Genomic DNA, 16563 nt, shown 5'->3' with positions numbered 1-16563 from the left:
TTTCTTCTAGGTTTTCCAGTTTATTTGCGTAGAGGTGTTTATAGTATTCTCTGATGGTAGTTTGTATTTCTGTGGGGTCGGTGGTGATATCCCCTTTATCATTTTTAATTGCGTCGATTTGATTCTTCTCTCTTTTCTTCTTTATTAGTCTTGCTAGTGGTCTGTCAATTTTGTTGATCTTTTCAAAAAACCAACTCCTGGATTCATTGATTTTTTGGAGGGTTTTTTGTGTCTCTATCTCCTTCAGTTCTGCTCTGATCTTAGTTATCTCTTGCCTTCTGCTAGCTTTCGAATGTGTTTGCTCTTGCTTCTCTAGTTCTTTTAATTGCGATGTTAGAGTGTCAATTTTTGATCTTTCCTGCTTTCTCTTGTGGGCATTTAGTGCTATAAATTTCCCTCTACACACTGCTTTAAATGTGTCCCAGAGATTCTGGTATGTTGTATCTTTGTTCTCATTGGTTTCAAAGAACATCTTTATTTCTGCCTTCATTTCGTTATGTACCCAGTAGTCATTCAGGAGCAGGTTGTTCAGTTTCCATGTAGTTGAGCGGTTTTGATTGAGTTTCTTAGTCCTGAGTTCTAGTTTGATTGCACTGTGGTCTGAGAGACAGTTTGTTATAATTTCTGTTCTTGTACATTTGCTGAGGAGTGCTTTACTTCCAATTATATGGTCAATTTTGGAGTAAGTACGATGTGGTGCTGAGAAGAATGTATATTCTGTTGATTTGGGGTGGAGAGTTCTATAGATGTCTATTAGGTCTGCTTGCTGCAGAGATGAGTTCAATTCCTGGATATCCTTGTTAACTTTCTGTCTTGTTGATCTGTCTAATGTTGACAGTGGAGTGTTGAAGTCTCCCATTATTATTGTATGGGAGTCTAAGTCTCTTTGTAAGTCTCTAAGGACTTGCTTTATGAATCTGGGTGCTCCTGTATTGGGTGCATATATATTTAGGATAGTTAGCTCTTCCTGTTGAATTGATCCCTTTACCATTATGTAATGGCCTTCTTTGTCTCTTTTGATCTTTGATGGTTTAAAGTCTGTTTTATCAGAGACTAGGATTGCAACCCCCGCTTTTTTTTGTTCTCCATTTGCTTGGTAAATCTTCCTCCATCCCTTTATTTTGAGCCTATGTATGTCTCTGCGTGTGAGATGGGTCTCCTGAATACAGCAGACTGATGGGTCTTGACTCTTTATCCAGTTTGCCAGTCTGTGTCTTTTAATTGGAGCATTTAGTCCATTTACATTTAAGGTTAAGATTGTTATGTGTGAACTTGATCCTGCCATTATGATATTAACTGGTTATTTTGCTCGTTAGTTGATGCAGTTTCTTCCTAGCCTCGATGGTCTTTACATTTTGGCATGTTTTTGCAATGGCTGGTACCGGTTGTTCCTTTCCATGTTGAGTGCTTCCTTCAGGGTCTCTTGTAAGGCAGGCCTAGTGGTGACAAAATCTCTAAGCATTTGCTTATCTGTAAAGGATTTTATTTCTCCTTCACTTATGAAACTTAGTTTGGCTGGATATGAAATTCTGGGTTTAAAATTCTTTTCTTTAAGAATGTTGAATATTGGCCCCCACTCTCTTCTGGCTTGGAGAGTTTCTGCCGAGAGATCTGCTGTGAGTCTGATGGGCTTCCCTTTGTGGGTAACCCGACCTTTCTCTCTGGCTGCCCTTAAGATTTTTTCCTTCATTTCAACTTTGGTGAATCTGGCAATTATGTGTCTTGGAGTTGCTCTTCTCGAGGAGTATCTTTGTGGCGTTCTCTGTATTTCCTGGATTTGAAAGTTGGCCTGCCCTACTAGGTTGGGGAAGTTCTCCTGGATGATATCCTGAAGAGTGTTTTCCAACTTGGTTCCATTTTCCCCCTCACTTTCAGGCACCCCAATCAGACGTAAATTTGGTCTTTTTACATAATCCCATACTTCTTGCAGGCTTTGTTCATTTCTTTTTCTTCTTTTTTCTTTTGGTTTCTCTTCTCGCTTCATTTCATTCATTTGATCCTCAATCGCTGATACTCTTTCTTCCAGTTGATCGAGTCGGTTACTGAAGCTTGTGCATTTGTCACGTATTTCTCGTGTCATGGTTTTCATCTCTTTCATTTCGTTTATGACCTTCTCTGCATTAATTAGTCTAGCCGTCAATTCTTCCACTTTTTTTTCAAGATTTTTAGTTTCTTTGCGCTGGGTACGTAATTCTTCCTTTAGCTCTGAGAAATTTGATGGACTGAAGCCTTCTTCTCTCATCTCGTCAAAGTCATTCTCCGTCTAGCTTTGATCCGTTGCTGGCGATGAGCTGCGCTCCTTTGCCGGGGGAGATGTGCTCTTATTTTTTGAATTTCCAGCTTTTCTGCCCTGCTTTTTCCCCATCTTTGTGGTTTTATCTGCCTCTGGTCTTTGATGATGGTGATGTACTGATGGGGTTTTGGTGTAGGTGTCCTTCCTGTTTGATAGTTTTCCTTCTAACAGTCAGGACCCTCAGCTGTAGGTCTGTTGGAGATTGCTTGAGGTCCACTCCAGACCCTGTTTGCCTGGGTATCAGCAGCAGAGGCTGCAGAAGATAGAATATTTCTGAACAGCGAGTGTACCTGTTTGATTCTTGCTTTGGAAGCTTCCTCTCAGGGGTGTACTCCACCCTGTGAGGTGTGGGGTGTCAGACTGCCCCTAGTGGGGGATGTCTCCCAGTTAGGCTACTCAGGGGTCAGGGACCCACTTGAGCAGGCAGTCTGTCCGTTCTCAGATCTCAGCCTCCGTGTTGGGAGATCCACTGCTCTCTTCAAAGCTGTCAGACAGAGTCGTTTGCGTCTGCAGAGGTTTCTGCTTTGTTGTTGTTGTTGTTGTTGTTGTTGTGTAGCTGTGCCCTGTCCCCAGAGGTGGAGTCTCATTGATATTATAAACAGTGTTGCTATGAATATTCTTGTACTTGTCATCTGGTGTTCATGTACAAGACTTTCTATAGGGAATTACCTAGGAGTGGATTGATGGATTGTAGGCTAGTCCCTGCAACCTGTAAATGTTATCTTATATGATGATGTAGTTTGAATATATGTCCCCACCAAATCTCATTTTGAGTTGTAATCCCCAGTGTTGGGGGTTGGGCCTGATGGGAGGTGTTTGGGTTATAGGGGCTGTCCTCACTGGTGAGTGAGTTCTTAGAAGATTTGGTTTTTTAAAAGTATGTGGCACCTCCTCCTAACTTTCTCTTGCTCCCACTCTGCCATCTGAGAGATGTCTGCTCCCACTTCACCTTCCTCCACAAGTAAAAGCTCCCTAAGGCCTCCCCAGAAGCTAAGCAGATGCTGGCACCATGCTTTCTGTATAGCCTGCAGAACTGTAAGCCAATTAAACCTCTTTTCTGTATAAATTACTGAGTCTCAGGTATGTCTTTTTTCTCTTTCTTTTCTTTTCTTTTTTTTTTTGAGATAGAGTCTCAGTCTGTCACCCAGGCTACAGTATAGTGGTGTGATCTCGGCCCACTCCAACATGCGCCTCCTGGGTTCAAGCAATTCTCTGCCTCAGCCTCCTGAGTAGCTGGGACTACAGGCACGCACCACCACGTCTAGCTAATTTTTGTATTTTTAGTAGAGATGGGGTTTCACCATGTTCGCCAGGCTGGTCTCGAATTCCTGGCCTCAAGTGATCTGCCCACCTCAGCCTCCCAAAGTGTTAGAATTACAGGCGTGAGCCACTGCGCCCGGCCTCAGGTATTTCTTTATAGCAATGCAAGAATGGCCTAACACATATGGAGAAAGGGTCTTGATGTGGAATCATCAGTATTTAAATGCAATCATAAGTGTCTGCACAAGAGAGAGGCAGAAAGAGATTACACAAAGAAGAGATTAAAGTTATGCGGCCTCAAGCCAGGGAATGCTGGCAACCACCAGAAGCTGGAAGAAGCAAGAAACGGATTCTTTCCTAGAGCCCCTGGAGGGAGTGCAGCCCTGCCCACACTTCGATTTCAGCCCAGTGATACCGATTTCAGACTTCTAGCCTCCAGAACTGTGAGAGAATAAATATCTATTGTTTTAAGCCACAAAATTCATGGTGATTTGTTAAAGTAGGCACAGGAAACTAATATACTGCATTTTCAGCGCAATCGGATAATGCCACATTGATTTCCAAGGTTTTTGCACCAATTTCTATTTCTACCAGGAGTGTCAAAGAATTACTCCACATTCTTGTCAACATTTTTCCAGCAGGAGATTTTTACTAAGCAATTCTGTAAAACTAGTGCAAATTTTTAAAAATTTAGTTTGGAATGCAAAAACAAGAAATAATGGAGTACATTAATAAGAAAGTAAAACTGTTAATACTGTAGTGTTGAATACTATAGTAATGAAGTTGAGGGATTTGGTTAAGTTTATGCATATATTGTAGATAATGCATTATAACTGTTATTTCACTTGCCTCATCCATCAGCCAGTTAATATATTCTGGACATATTCTTTCTTCTCTCTAGAAAATACTCCAGTGATTTGTTGGTACTCGTTACGTGAATTGGCATACTCCTTTGTTTCTGTTTTCTTTATTTGTAGTTTTACTCTATGCCATCATACAAAATCTTTTTTGGCTAAACATAGATTGGTAAGGGTGTTTTTTTCTGTTTCTCTCTTTCTGATAACTCTAACCTTTCTGCTCAATTAGATAGTATATTTGTGCATTTATTTTGAGGGAACAGATGTTAGTTGTTAATCCCAGAAAATGTATTTCCCCCTTGTCTCATGAAGTATATCATTCGATAATAAAAATGTTGTTCATACTAACAATATTTGGACCTTAGAGGTGAATTGCATTTGACACTTAAAAGTTTTAAATGCATTTTCTCATTTGATTAATTTGTGTGCCTTAGAGGTAAGTCATTTAAACAAATATATTTACTTCTGAGAAAACTGAATTAATATTAGTTGTTTATAAACAGTTTTGAGTCTCAAAGTTTCTTTTTTTTTTTTGAGACGGAGTCTCGCGCTGTCGCCCAGGCTGGAGTGCAGTGGCCGGATCTCAGCTCACTGCAAGCTCCGCCTCCCGGGTTCACGCCATTCTCCTGCCTCAGCCTCCTGAGTAGCTGGGACTACAGGCGCCCGCCACCTCGCCCGGCTAGTTTTTTTTGTATTTTTTTAGTAGAGACGGGGTTTCACCGTGTTAGCCAGGATGGTCTCGATCTCTTGACCTCGTGATCCGCCCGTCTCGGCCTCCCAAAGTGCTGGGATTACAGGCTTGAGCCACCGCGCCCGGCCTAATTTTTTGTATTTCTTAGTAGAGACGGGGTTTCACCATGTTAGCCAGGATGGTCTCGATCTCCTGACCTCGTGATCCGCCCATCTCCGCCTCCCAAAGTGCTGGGATTACAGGCTTGAGCCACCGCGCCCGGCCGAGTCTCAAAGTTTCTATCTGCAAAACTAAGTGGTGATAGGCCTGTTTTAAAAGGCTGCTGATTTTAATAGCTTCCTAGTATTGGAAGAAAAAATTCTTGTGTGTCATTTACATTACAAGAACTATCATAAAAGGCTACCAGTTTCTTCTTGATCACAGCCAGTGATCATAATCATTCAATATACCCTATTTTGTCTTTGACAAGCTTTTGTTAAAAAACTTATTATAACAAATTTGGAAAATTGTAAAAATACGTAAGAGTAGGTGAGGTCACATAATAAACCCTTATGTACCCATCAGCAAGTTCGACAATTATCAGCTCATGGCTAATCTTATTTCAATTGTACTTCTACCTACTTCTCTCTTTCCCACGTTATTCCCATATTACTTTGAAGTAAATCCATTACATGTTATCTATAAATATTTAAGTATATATCGAATGATGAGTACTTCTTTTAAAACATAACCACAATCGTATCTTTTTTATTTTTATTTTTATTTTTGAGACGGAGTCTCGCCCTGTCGCCCAGGCTGGAGTGCCGTGGCGCGATCTCGGCTCACTGCAAGCTCCGCCTCCCGGGTTCACACCATTCTCCTGCCTCAGCCTCCCGAGTAGCTGGGACTACAGGCGCCCGCCACCGCGCCTGGCTAGTTTTTTGTATTTTTTAAGTAGAGATGAGGTTTCACCGTGTTAGCCAGGATGGTCTCGATCTCCTGACCTCGTGATCTGCCCGTCTCGGCCTCCCAAAGTGCTGGGATTACAGGCGTGAGCCACCGCGAATCGTATCTTTTAAAATTAATAATTATTTAATATAATTAAATATATTGGCAGTGTTCAAATTTCCAATTATTTTATAATTGTGCTAATTTTTTTTCTTTTTTTTTTTTTTGAAACGAAGTCTTGCTCTGTCGCCCAGGCTGGAGTGCAGTGGTGATCTCTGCTCACCGCAAGCTCCGCCTCTTGGCTTCACGCCATTCTTCTGCCTCAGCCTCCCGAGTAGCTGGGACTACAGGCGCCCGCCACCATGCCCAGCTAATTTTTTGTATCTTTAGTAGAGACGGGGTTTCACCATGTTAGCCAGTATGGTCTGGATCTCCTGACCTTGTGATCCGCCCACCTCGGCCTCCCAAAGTGCTGGGATTACAGGCATGACCCACCGCACCCAGCCTAATTGTGCTAATTTTTTAAAACGGCTCTTTGAATCAGAGTCTAAATAAGGCACACACACTGAGATTGGTTGATTTTGTTTGTTTGTTTGTTTGGTTGTGTTTTTTGAGACGGAGTCTTACCCTATTTTCCAGGCTGCAGTGCAGTGGCGCCATCTTGGCTCAGTGCATCCTCCATCTCCTGGGTTCAAGCGATTCTCCTGCCTCAGCCTCCCAAGTAGCTGGGATTACACGCCTGTGCCACCATGCCTGGCTAATTTTTGTATTTTTAGTAGATATGGGGTTTCACTATGTTGGCCAGGCTGGTCTTGAACTCCTGATCTCAGGTGATCCACCCGCCTTGCCCTCCCAAAGTGCTGGGATTACAGGCATGAGCCACCGTGCCCAGCCAATGTTTTTTTTTTTTTTTTTGAGATGGAGTTTTGCTCTTGTCACCCAAGCTGGACTGCAATGGCGGGATCTCTGTTCACTGCAACCTCTGCCTCCCAGGTTCAAGCAATTCTGTCTCAGCCTCTCAAGTAGCTGGAATTACAGGCACCCACCACCATGCCCGGCTAATTTTTTTTTTTTTTTTTTTTGTAGTTTTAGTAGAGACGGGGGTTACTGTGTTGGCCAGGCTGGTCTTGAACTCCTGACCTCGTGATCTGCCCACCTTGGCCTCCCAAAGTGCTGGGATTACAGGCGTGAGCCACCACGCCCGGCCGTTTATGGCCATTTTTGCAGGAGTAAGGTGGTATGGCATTGTGGTTTTGATTTGCATTTCCCTGATCATTAGTGATGTTGAGCATTTTTCATAGGTTTGTTGGCCATTTATGTATCTTCTTTTGAGAATTGTCTATTCATGTCCATAGTCCCCTTTTTGATGGGATTGTTTTTTTTCTTCTTGCTAATTTGTTTGAGTTCATTGTAGATTCTGGATATTAGTCCTTTGTCAGATGTATAGATTGTGAAGATTTTCTCCCAGTTTAGTTAGTTAGTTATTTAAGATGGAGTCTAGCTCTGTCACCCAGGCTGGAGTGCAGTGGTGTGATCTCGGCCCACTGCAACCTCCGCCTCCCCAATTCAAGCGATTCTCCTGCCTCAGCCTCCCTAGTGCCTGGGACTACAGAAACGCACAGCCACACCCAGCTAATTTTTGTGTTTTTTAGTAGAGATGGGGTTTCACCATGTTGGCCAGACTGGTATTGAACGCCTGACCTCAGGTGATCCACCTGCCTTGGCGTCCCAAAGTGCTGGGATTATGGACATGAGCCACCGCACCTGGCCTCACTTATTTAAAGTGAAGTTTTCTCTCATCAGCCATTTGCTTACCTAGGTGTAGAATACATATGAGAAATCAGGATAAATTTCTGCTTATATTAAGCAATTTTCAAAATAATGAATTGGTTTGCCAACATCCTCCATGGTAATTTTCCTTTTTGTAACAGTACGAACTTGTGGATTTAAACATTTGATGTGTTTCTGTCCCTTGCATTATTGTGCTTTTTGTTTGTTTGTTTGTTTAATAGACACAGGGATTTTGCTCTGTAGCCCTGGTCTTGAATTCATGGGCTCAAACAGTCCTCCCTCCTTGGCCTCCCAAAGTGCTGGAATTACAGGCATGAACCACCATGTCTGGCCTCTATTGTCCATACTAATCTGGCAATATCATTGTTTCTCAAAAGGGATAATTTTTTTCTAAAGAAGATATACAAATAGCCAGTAAACCCATTAAAAGATGTGATGCTCAGCATCATTACCCATTAGAGTTAAAACTACATGAAGATGCTACTTCACACCCGCTAGGATGACTATAATCAGAAATACATAGTAACAAGTGGCACCAATGATGTGGAGAAATTAAAATCCTCATACGTTGCTGGTGGGAATGTAAAATGGTGCAGCCATCTAGGAAAATAGTCTATCATTTCCTCTAGCTGGTAAACAGAGTTAATATATGACTCAGCTCTTCCATTTTTAGGTATTTACACAAGGGGAATGGAAACATGTCTATATAACCTGTGAATGAATGTTCATAGCAGCATTATTCATAATAGCCAAAAAATGAAAACAATTAAAATGTCCATCAACTGATGAGTGGATAAATAAAATGTGATCTAGCTATACGATAGAATTTTATTCAGCAATAAAAGGAATGAAATATTGACACATGTTAAAATATGGATGACCCTTGAAAACAGTATACTAAGAGAAAGAGACCAATTACAAAAGACCCCACATAATATGATTCCATTTAAATGAAATGTAAAGAATAGGCGAATCTATAAAGATAGAAAATAGAATAGGGACTGGGAGATTTGGGGAAAATGGAGAGTGACTGCTAATGGGTTCAGGGTTTTGTTTTTTTTTTTTGCGGTAGGGTGGGGGTGTGTGATGAAAATGTTCTGAAATGTGAATATATTATACTAAAGGCCATTGAATTATATTTTAGGTGGTATGAATTTTATGGTATGTGAATTATGTTACAACAAACCTTTAATAAATATTACATTTTTTTTTATAAAAGGAGTCCTTAAAGTCACCCAAGGAGCTTGCTTAAATGCAGATTCCAGGGTAATATCCTAGACCTCTGGAAAAATCTTTAGAAATGGATTCTAGGAATCTTTTTTTTTTTTTGCGACAGAGTCTTACTCTGTTGCCCAGGCTGGAGTGCAGTGATGCGATCTTGGCTCACTGCAACCTCCACCTTCTGGGTTCAAGCGATGGATTCTCCTGCCTCAGCCTCCCCAGTAGCTGGGATTACAGGCTCATGCCACCCGGACTGGCTAATTTTTGTATTTTTAGTAGAGATGTGGTTTCACCATGTTGGCCAGGCTTGTCTCAAACTCCCAACCTTAAGTGATCCTCCTGCCTCAGCCCCTGAAAATGCTGGGATTATAGGCATGAGCCACTGCACCCTGCCTCAGGAATCTTTATATAAAGTAAGCACATCCAGGGATTTTGATGCACACTGTTTGAGTGATATATTATCAGAGTTCTTTATTATGCTTTGTGCATACCAGTAACTTCCTATTTCTGCTTCTGGTATAATAGAGAATAGGTCTTCCTCCTCCACACGACAGCCCTTCAGTCTTAGGAAGACCTCTCCCCCTTCCCACCTGTCTCTTTTGTAGGCCACGCACCCCAGGTTCCTTAACCATTTCTCATGTGACATGATTTCCAGATTAGTCGAATCATCTTCTTCTGTACATACTCCAGTCTCTTAATGACTTCTTAAAATGAAGTACTCGGATCTGAATAGGATATTCCAGTTATAGTTTGACCATTGCAGAATATAAATGGGATTATTACCTCCCTTGTCGCTGACACTGGAATTCTACTGATGCATTTTAAGATTGCAGTAGCTTTTGAAAACAGTGTTGGCTCAAGTGAAGCTTGTGTTTAACTCAAACCTCGTTTATGCCACCCCTGACTCTCCCAGCTTTTATCTAGTCAGGTCTTTGTTCTATGACCATCAGGAAAAATTCCCTTTCTTGTTGGTGATCTGGTCTAAAACATGGAAATAGTATCTTTAATGTCATAACAATTATTTAGCAGTTTCAACTTTTTCAGAGCATTGCCTGTACATGATATCCTTAGATTTTAACAACTGTGTAAGATGAAGGGAGGTGCTACCCTCATTTTATAGATGCAGAAATACAGACTGAGAGAGCTGAAGTAAAATGCCTAAGGGGAGGGAGAGTTCTTTGCAGAGGCTGGCATAGAACCTAGTTCCCCCAACTCAGTGGTTTGAAATCTTGGCTGCACATTGGATTCACCTGTGGGATTTAAAAACTGATGCTGGACTGGGTGTGGTGGCTCACGCCTGTAATCCCAGCACTTTGGGAGGCTGAGGCAGGAGGATCACCTGAGGTCAGGAGTTCGAGACCATCCTGGCCAACATGGTGAAACCCCGTCTTTACTAAAAATACAAAAAATAGCTGGATGTGGTGGCACGTGCCTGTAGTCCCGGCACTAGGGAGATTGAGGTATGAGAATTACTTGAATCCGGGAGGCGGCAGTTGCATGAGTCGAGATCACGCCACTGCACTTCAGCCTGGGACAGAGTGAGACTCCATCTCAAAAAAAACAAACCAAACCAAAACAAAAAAACTAGTGCCTAGGCCCCATCCTCAGATATTCGGAGGTAACCAGACTGGGGTGGGACCAACTCACTACTCTTGTTTAAAAGCTGTCAAAGCAATTCTAATATTCAGCCAGGGTTGAGAACAGCTGCCCTAAATCATATTCTGATGTCCCCTCCCCCTCACCACATGTATTTTCTTCATTTAATTAAAAGGTTCTTATGTGGAAGAGAGAGGATTATTTTCCATCATTCCAGAAGGCAAAAGTAAAATGAGTCCAAGTGGGAGAGGATTACTCAGATGTACAGTGGAAACCAGGTGTAAGTCCTAAGAGGATTATTCTTGGAATTTATTTATCTTCTCATTCATTAATTTATCAAACATTTATGTGCAAGACACCGTGCTCAGCTCTGGGGACACAAATATGAGTATGACATGGTCTCCCCCTTTTGGGGCTCACAGTTGAAAGGGGAGACAAACTGTAAATAAATAACATCATAGTGGAGTGTGGTAAGTGTTACACGTATCAGAGCTGTATAATTTCTTTTTTAAATTTATTATAGTTTTGTATTAAAAATTGTCAACAGTGATTTTCTTAACATATTTATGCCAAACATTTGGTGAATATGTTGCACTATGTTAGTCTTTACATTAAGCATGTAATTCAAGCAACTAACAGATAAAGTTAGTCTGCAGAAATTTTGTGGAAATATCTTCTTTCTCTAAATACCCCTAATAATAAAATGTACAATAATAGTATTCAAACCATTTTGAAGAGTTTAGTCCTACATCTTCCTTTTTTTTTTTTTTTTTTGAGACAAAGTATTGCTCTGTCGCCCAGGCTGGAGTGCAGTAGTGCGATCTCAGCTCACTGCAATCTCCCACTGCAACCTCTGCCTCCCAGGTTCAAGGGATTCTCCTGCCTCAGCGTCCCAAGTAGCTGGAATTACAGGCACCCACCACCATGCCCGGCTAATTTTTGTATTTTTAATAGAGATGGGGTTTCACTATGTTCATCAGGCCGGTCTCGATCTCCTGACCTCAGGTGATCTGCCCACTTCAGCCTCCCAAAGTGCTGGGATTACGGGCGTGAGCCACCGCGCCTGGCCAGTCCTCCAAATTTTTGATTTTTAAAAAATATTTTTATTAAAAAAAGTAGAGATGGAGTCTCACTGTGTTGCCCAGATTTGTCTCAAACTCTGGGGCTCAAGCAATTGATGCTACCACTTAGGCCTTTCCAAGTATTGGGATTATAGGCATGAGCCACTGTACCCAACCTCCAAATTCTATTCTGTTAATTACTAAGCATAGGTATATGATCTGTATTTATTTTGTCAAGATTTTATGTTGACGAAAAACTGATTTTGTAACATGGAGAAAATTTTAGATATAGTTTTGATGCCTCAGATCAACTTTCAAGAGCCACTCTGTACATCACTCACTATACTTCCTTTGTAGATACCATTTATTAAAAACAAATCAATAGGCCAAGTGTGGTGGCTCATGCCTGTAATTCCAGCACTTTGGGACGCCACGGTGGACGGATCTCTTCAGGCCAGGAATTCAAGACCAGCCTGGCCATCATGGTGAAACCCTGTTTCTACCAAAAATACAGAAATTAACCCGATGTGGTGGTGGATGTCTGCAGTCCCAGCCACTGGGAGGCTAAGGCACAAGAATTGCTTGGACCCAGGAGGCAGAGATTGCAATGAGCCGAGATTGCACCACTGCACTCCAGCCTGGGCAACAGAGCGAGACTCTGTCTCAAAAAAACAAAAAACAAACAAAAATCCCCCAAACAAATCAATACATTCTTATTAAAACAGCTAAAACACTTTTCCTTATAGTTTGTAGCTGACCTTTTGATAAGAAGTATGTATACAGTATTGTGAAAACTCAGAGAAACTGTTTTGGAAAAGGGAAGAGAAAGAGAGGAAGTCAGAGTTTCTCGAAGTAGGTCTTGATGGAGTAGAGCTGAATTTTGAAAGGTAGGATTTATACTGAGTCGTGTAGGCATTCAGGCAACAAGAGCAGGGAGATGGAAAAATAGAACCCTGGTCAAAGGGACAGCACAAAAGATCAAAACTGGGCAGGGGCCACAACAAGATGGAACTTTCATGGTAAAAGAATTTGAACAGTAATTTCTTATGTATTGGAGTCCTCACAATTCTGACAATCCTGCTGTCACCAGGAGTTATATGAAGATCTGGGAAAGTCACCATATGCTGGAGATAGTTTTGCAGGGCTTAGCCAAAACTAAAAAAATCTAGCAAGAAGTCAGAGTCCATTTCAGTTTTGGCATCCAGTTAGAGGCTAAAACTCATGAATTAAAGTGTGAAATTTAATATCATCGTTATCAGTTAGGTTTAAGACCCTTTTTACAAATAGGAGATGTTGAAAGTGGGTTTGAATAAACACATATTTCCAAGTTGGATAAGGTCATGCAACTTCAGGGTCTAATTTAATTGATAAGTGATCCACCCGGATTTGGGCTTTAGTAAGAGAGAATTCCAACGTCCCGTCATGATTTACTTACTTGGCTCACATGAGAGCTTTCAAGTCTTTGTTGATTGCAACATGCAATTCAATTTGGCTATGATTGCTGCTTCATTATGTGAAAAATGGTAGAAAAAAAATCTGTAGAAAGGTTTAAGCATCTATTCTGACATTTGAGAGGGTTTCAGTATTCTGCGTTTACTTTTAAGTTTTGTATTGGCAGGGTATGGTGACTCACGCCTGTAATCCCAGCACTTTGGAAGGCTGAGGCAGGAGGATCACTTGAGCCCCAGGAGTTTGAGATCAGCCTAGACAACATGGTGAAACCCCACCTCTAAAAAAATGTTAAAATTAGCTAGGCATAGCGGTACGTGCCTGTAGTCCCAGCTACCCAGGAGGCTGAGGTGGGAGGATCACTTGAGCCCAGGCGGTAGAGGTTGCAGTAAGCCGAGATTGCACCACTGCACTCCAACCTGGATGACAGGGCAAGACCCTGTTTCAAAAAAAAAAAAAAAAAAAAAAGTTTTACATTGAGGTTGCGAGTCTAGCCAGTGGATCTCCTTTGAAATAATCCAAGTATAAATTCCTTTTATGCTGACAGGTTCATATAATGAATTGAATTGGTTAATGTCCCATACTGGGGAGTATAGTAATATAATTCATCTGCTTAGAGCCTCAGTGACCCTGAGTTTTAAACATCATTTCGTTTTGGAAATTGAAAGGTTTTATCATTCATTGATAGTTCCCAATATCTGCAGGGTCTTTCCCATTTACCATCCTGTCTTCCATCCTAACCAGGAACATAATCAGCTCTACATTATTTGAAATTAACTGCTGCCAAAGTACAACAGATGGGACTAGTGAACTGATATAAGGAAAGCATTTCCTGTAGTACTTGTGTCACCATTTGTTTGACTACCAGTTATTTAAAGATAGCGTTTGTGTGTGAAAAATTATCAGTGCTAGTTACGACTGCTTTTCTTTTTCTTGTCTTTTGAAACTCAGAAGTTCTAAGCATTTCTTCTGTATAAACAATGTAACTTGTCATTAGTCTGTTGTTTTTTAAACGGAGAAAAAATAACATCCATGTTTCTATTATCACAAACACTAATTTCAAAATTGAACAAGTGTGTTTTACAGACTCCTAATTAGAGGGCAAATGCAATTTTGATACTGCTTTTTATTTTGTTTTTAATGATTTTTATTTAATATACTGATTTAATTTAATGATTTTTTATTTAATATAAATAATTTAGTATAAATAAAAAATAAATATTTTTATTTAATATAAATAAAAATCATTAATATTCCATTTTGGGATGCTATAATTTAATTAAATACTTCCTCCCCGCCTCCCCCGAGATGGAGTCTTGCTCTGTCGCCCAGGCTGGAGCGCAGTGGCGCGATCTTGACTCACTGCAACCTCTGCCTCCCGGGTTCAAGCAGTTCTCCTGCCTCAGCCTTCCAAGTAGCTGGGATTTCAGGCATGCACCACCACACCCAGCTAATTTTTGTATTCTTAGTAGAGACGGGGTTTCACCATGTTGGCCAGGCTGGTCTTGAACTCCTGACCTCAAGAGATCCACCCGCCTCAGCCTCCCAAAGTGCTGGGATTACAGGCGTGAGCCATTGTGCCCGGCCCAACACTTCCCTTTTGTACATTGAGATTGCTTCTGCCTTTCCCATTATAATAAACAATACTGCAATGAATATCTCTGTGTATTTCTTACTTCTAGAGTAAGAAGTAAGAATTATATTTCTATTTCTTTCAGAAGTATGCTCAAATATATAGGAAAAGATGATTTTAGCTTCTTACTTGACCCTTTTCCAGAATTATCTCTCTGCTATTCTATACAACAAAGTAGATGGAAATCGATGTTTATCCTTACAGGATTATAGTAGTTTGTGCTAATGATTAGTCTAGTTAATGTCCTTATACATATATATAATATTCTGTACCACTTCAAAGGCATCTATATGCCTGTCCTCACTCCTACACTTACTTGAAATGCAGGTTGGCATTTCACATTTCACATCCAGGCTGGCTGGTATGTGTTGTCCAGTATTTTCTCAGAAAAAAATAGAAATAGTAAATTGGCTAAAATGATCTGATCGATCCTCTGTTTTGTTTTGTTTTTTAAGAGACAGGGTCTACTCTCACTCAGGTTGGAATGCAGTGCTGCAATCATAGCTCACTGCAGCTTTGAACTCCTAGGCTCAAGCATTCCTCCTGCCTCAGCCTTTTAGGTAGCTGGGACTATAGGTGCATGCCACCACACCCAGCTAATTATTTTTTATTTTGTAGAGACTGTCTTGCCATGTTGCTTAGGCTGGTCTCAAACTCCTGGCCTCAAGTGATCCTCCCACCTGAACCTCCCAAAGTGTTGGGATTACAGGCATGAGCCATCACACCTGTCCTGACCACTGTGTTCTATCAAATATTGTAGTCTTGTTCAAAGCCAGATTTGGCCAACAAAGAATATTTTACCCACATTCAATTAGATTTTCCAGAATGACTGTTGTCTTAGTTTAAAAACACTTATGTTGGCCAGGTGCAGTGGCTCATGCCTGCAATCCCATCACTTTGGGAGGCTGAGGCAGGAGGATTGCTTGAGCCCAGGAGTTTGAGACTAGCCTGGGCAACATAGCGAGACCCTGTCTATACGAAAAAATTAGCCGAGTGTGGTGGTGCAGGCCTGTGGTTCCAGCTACTCAAGAGGCTCAGCCTGCAGTGAGCCATGATAGTTCTACTGCACTCCAGCAGCCTGGGTGACAGAGCAAGGCTGCTGGAGTCAGCCTGTCTCAAAAGAAGAAAAAAAAAAAAACTGCAACAAAACACATATGTTATGTGTGATTAAAAAAAATACATTAAGGCTGTGAGTTACTTTGGCAGTCACTCCCTTAATTAGGGTAACGTTAGCATTATCACCAAAGTACAGTTAGTAACCCTTCTGATTAAGGACGACAGGGATATTCCCTTTTCCTTACATAGCTTTCTACTTTTTTAAAGGAAAAAATGTTAAATTTGATGACATTTTGGTCAAGAGCAGTGGTTTTATCTGAGGATCTGATACAAATCATTTAATATTCATAAGTACCAGAATAGATGTGCCATAGCTGACTTACAAAAACCCAAAGGTATGATGTCTTTATAAAATGATTTTAGGCCATGACCTTCAAACTTTGGAATTCTAAAAAAGCAGCAGCATAGCAAACAGTTCTGAGTTGTCATAAGGGGCCACTGAAATGGATAATGCTGAGTAGCCTAATGGATTCCTGAAAGCACAGTGTGTTTTAGATACTGCCAGATCAATAAACACAACAGTCATTTAAGTGTGTAAGTTATATAATATTTGGTTAATTATATTATAACTCAAATTCTTTCAGTGTACTTGTCTTTCAAATCGAATGCTAAATATAACTGGAGTACTTGTAAAAATAGAATGGTCAGAAAAATGCAGAGTACATTAT

The 16563-nt window shown here is 40.9% G+C and overlaps 1 protein-coding gene across 11 annotated transcripts in view; it reads left to right on the top strand.

Annotated features, from left to right (window-relative positions):
- The window catches only part of HECTD4 (HECT domain E3 ubiquitin protein ligase 4), a 232906-nt gene that overhangs the window by 48070 nt on the left and 168273 nt on the right, over positions 1–16563 (top strand). Inside the window, exon 2 of one of the 11 annotated variants that reach the window (XM_021922966.2) lies at positions 10812–10916. The exons of the other annotated variants lie outside the window; for them this stretch is intronic. The gene's annotated coding sequence lies outside the window, so the exon portion shown is untranslated. The remainder of the gene's footprint in view (positions 1–10811; positions 10917–16563) is intronic. 11 annotated transcript variants of the gene reach the window in all.

The sequence above is a fragment of the Papio anubis genome, chromosome 9 (assembly GCF_008728515.1).
Source record: "Papio anubis isolate 15944 chromosome 9, Panubis1.0, whole genome shotgun sequence".
In the NCBI taxonomy this organism is placed as follows: domain Eukaryota; kingdom Metazoa; phylum Chordata; class Mammalia; order Primates; family Cercopithecidae; genus Papio; species Papio anubis.
This window is presented reverse-complemented; position numbering and strand designations above follow the sequence as displayed.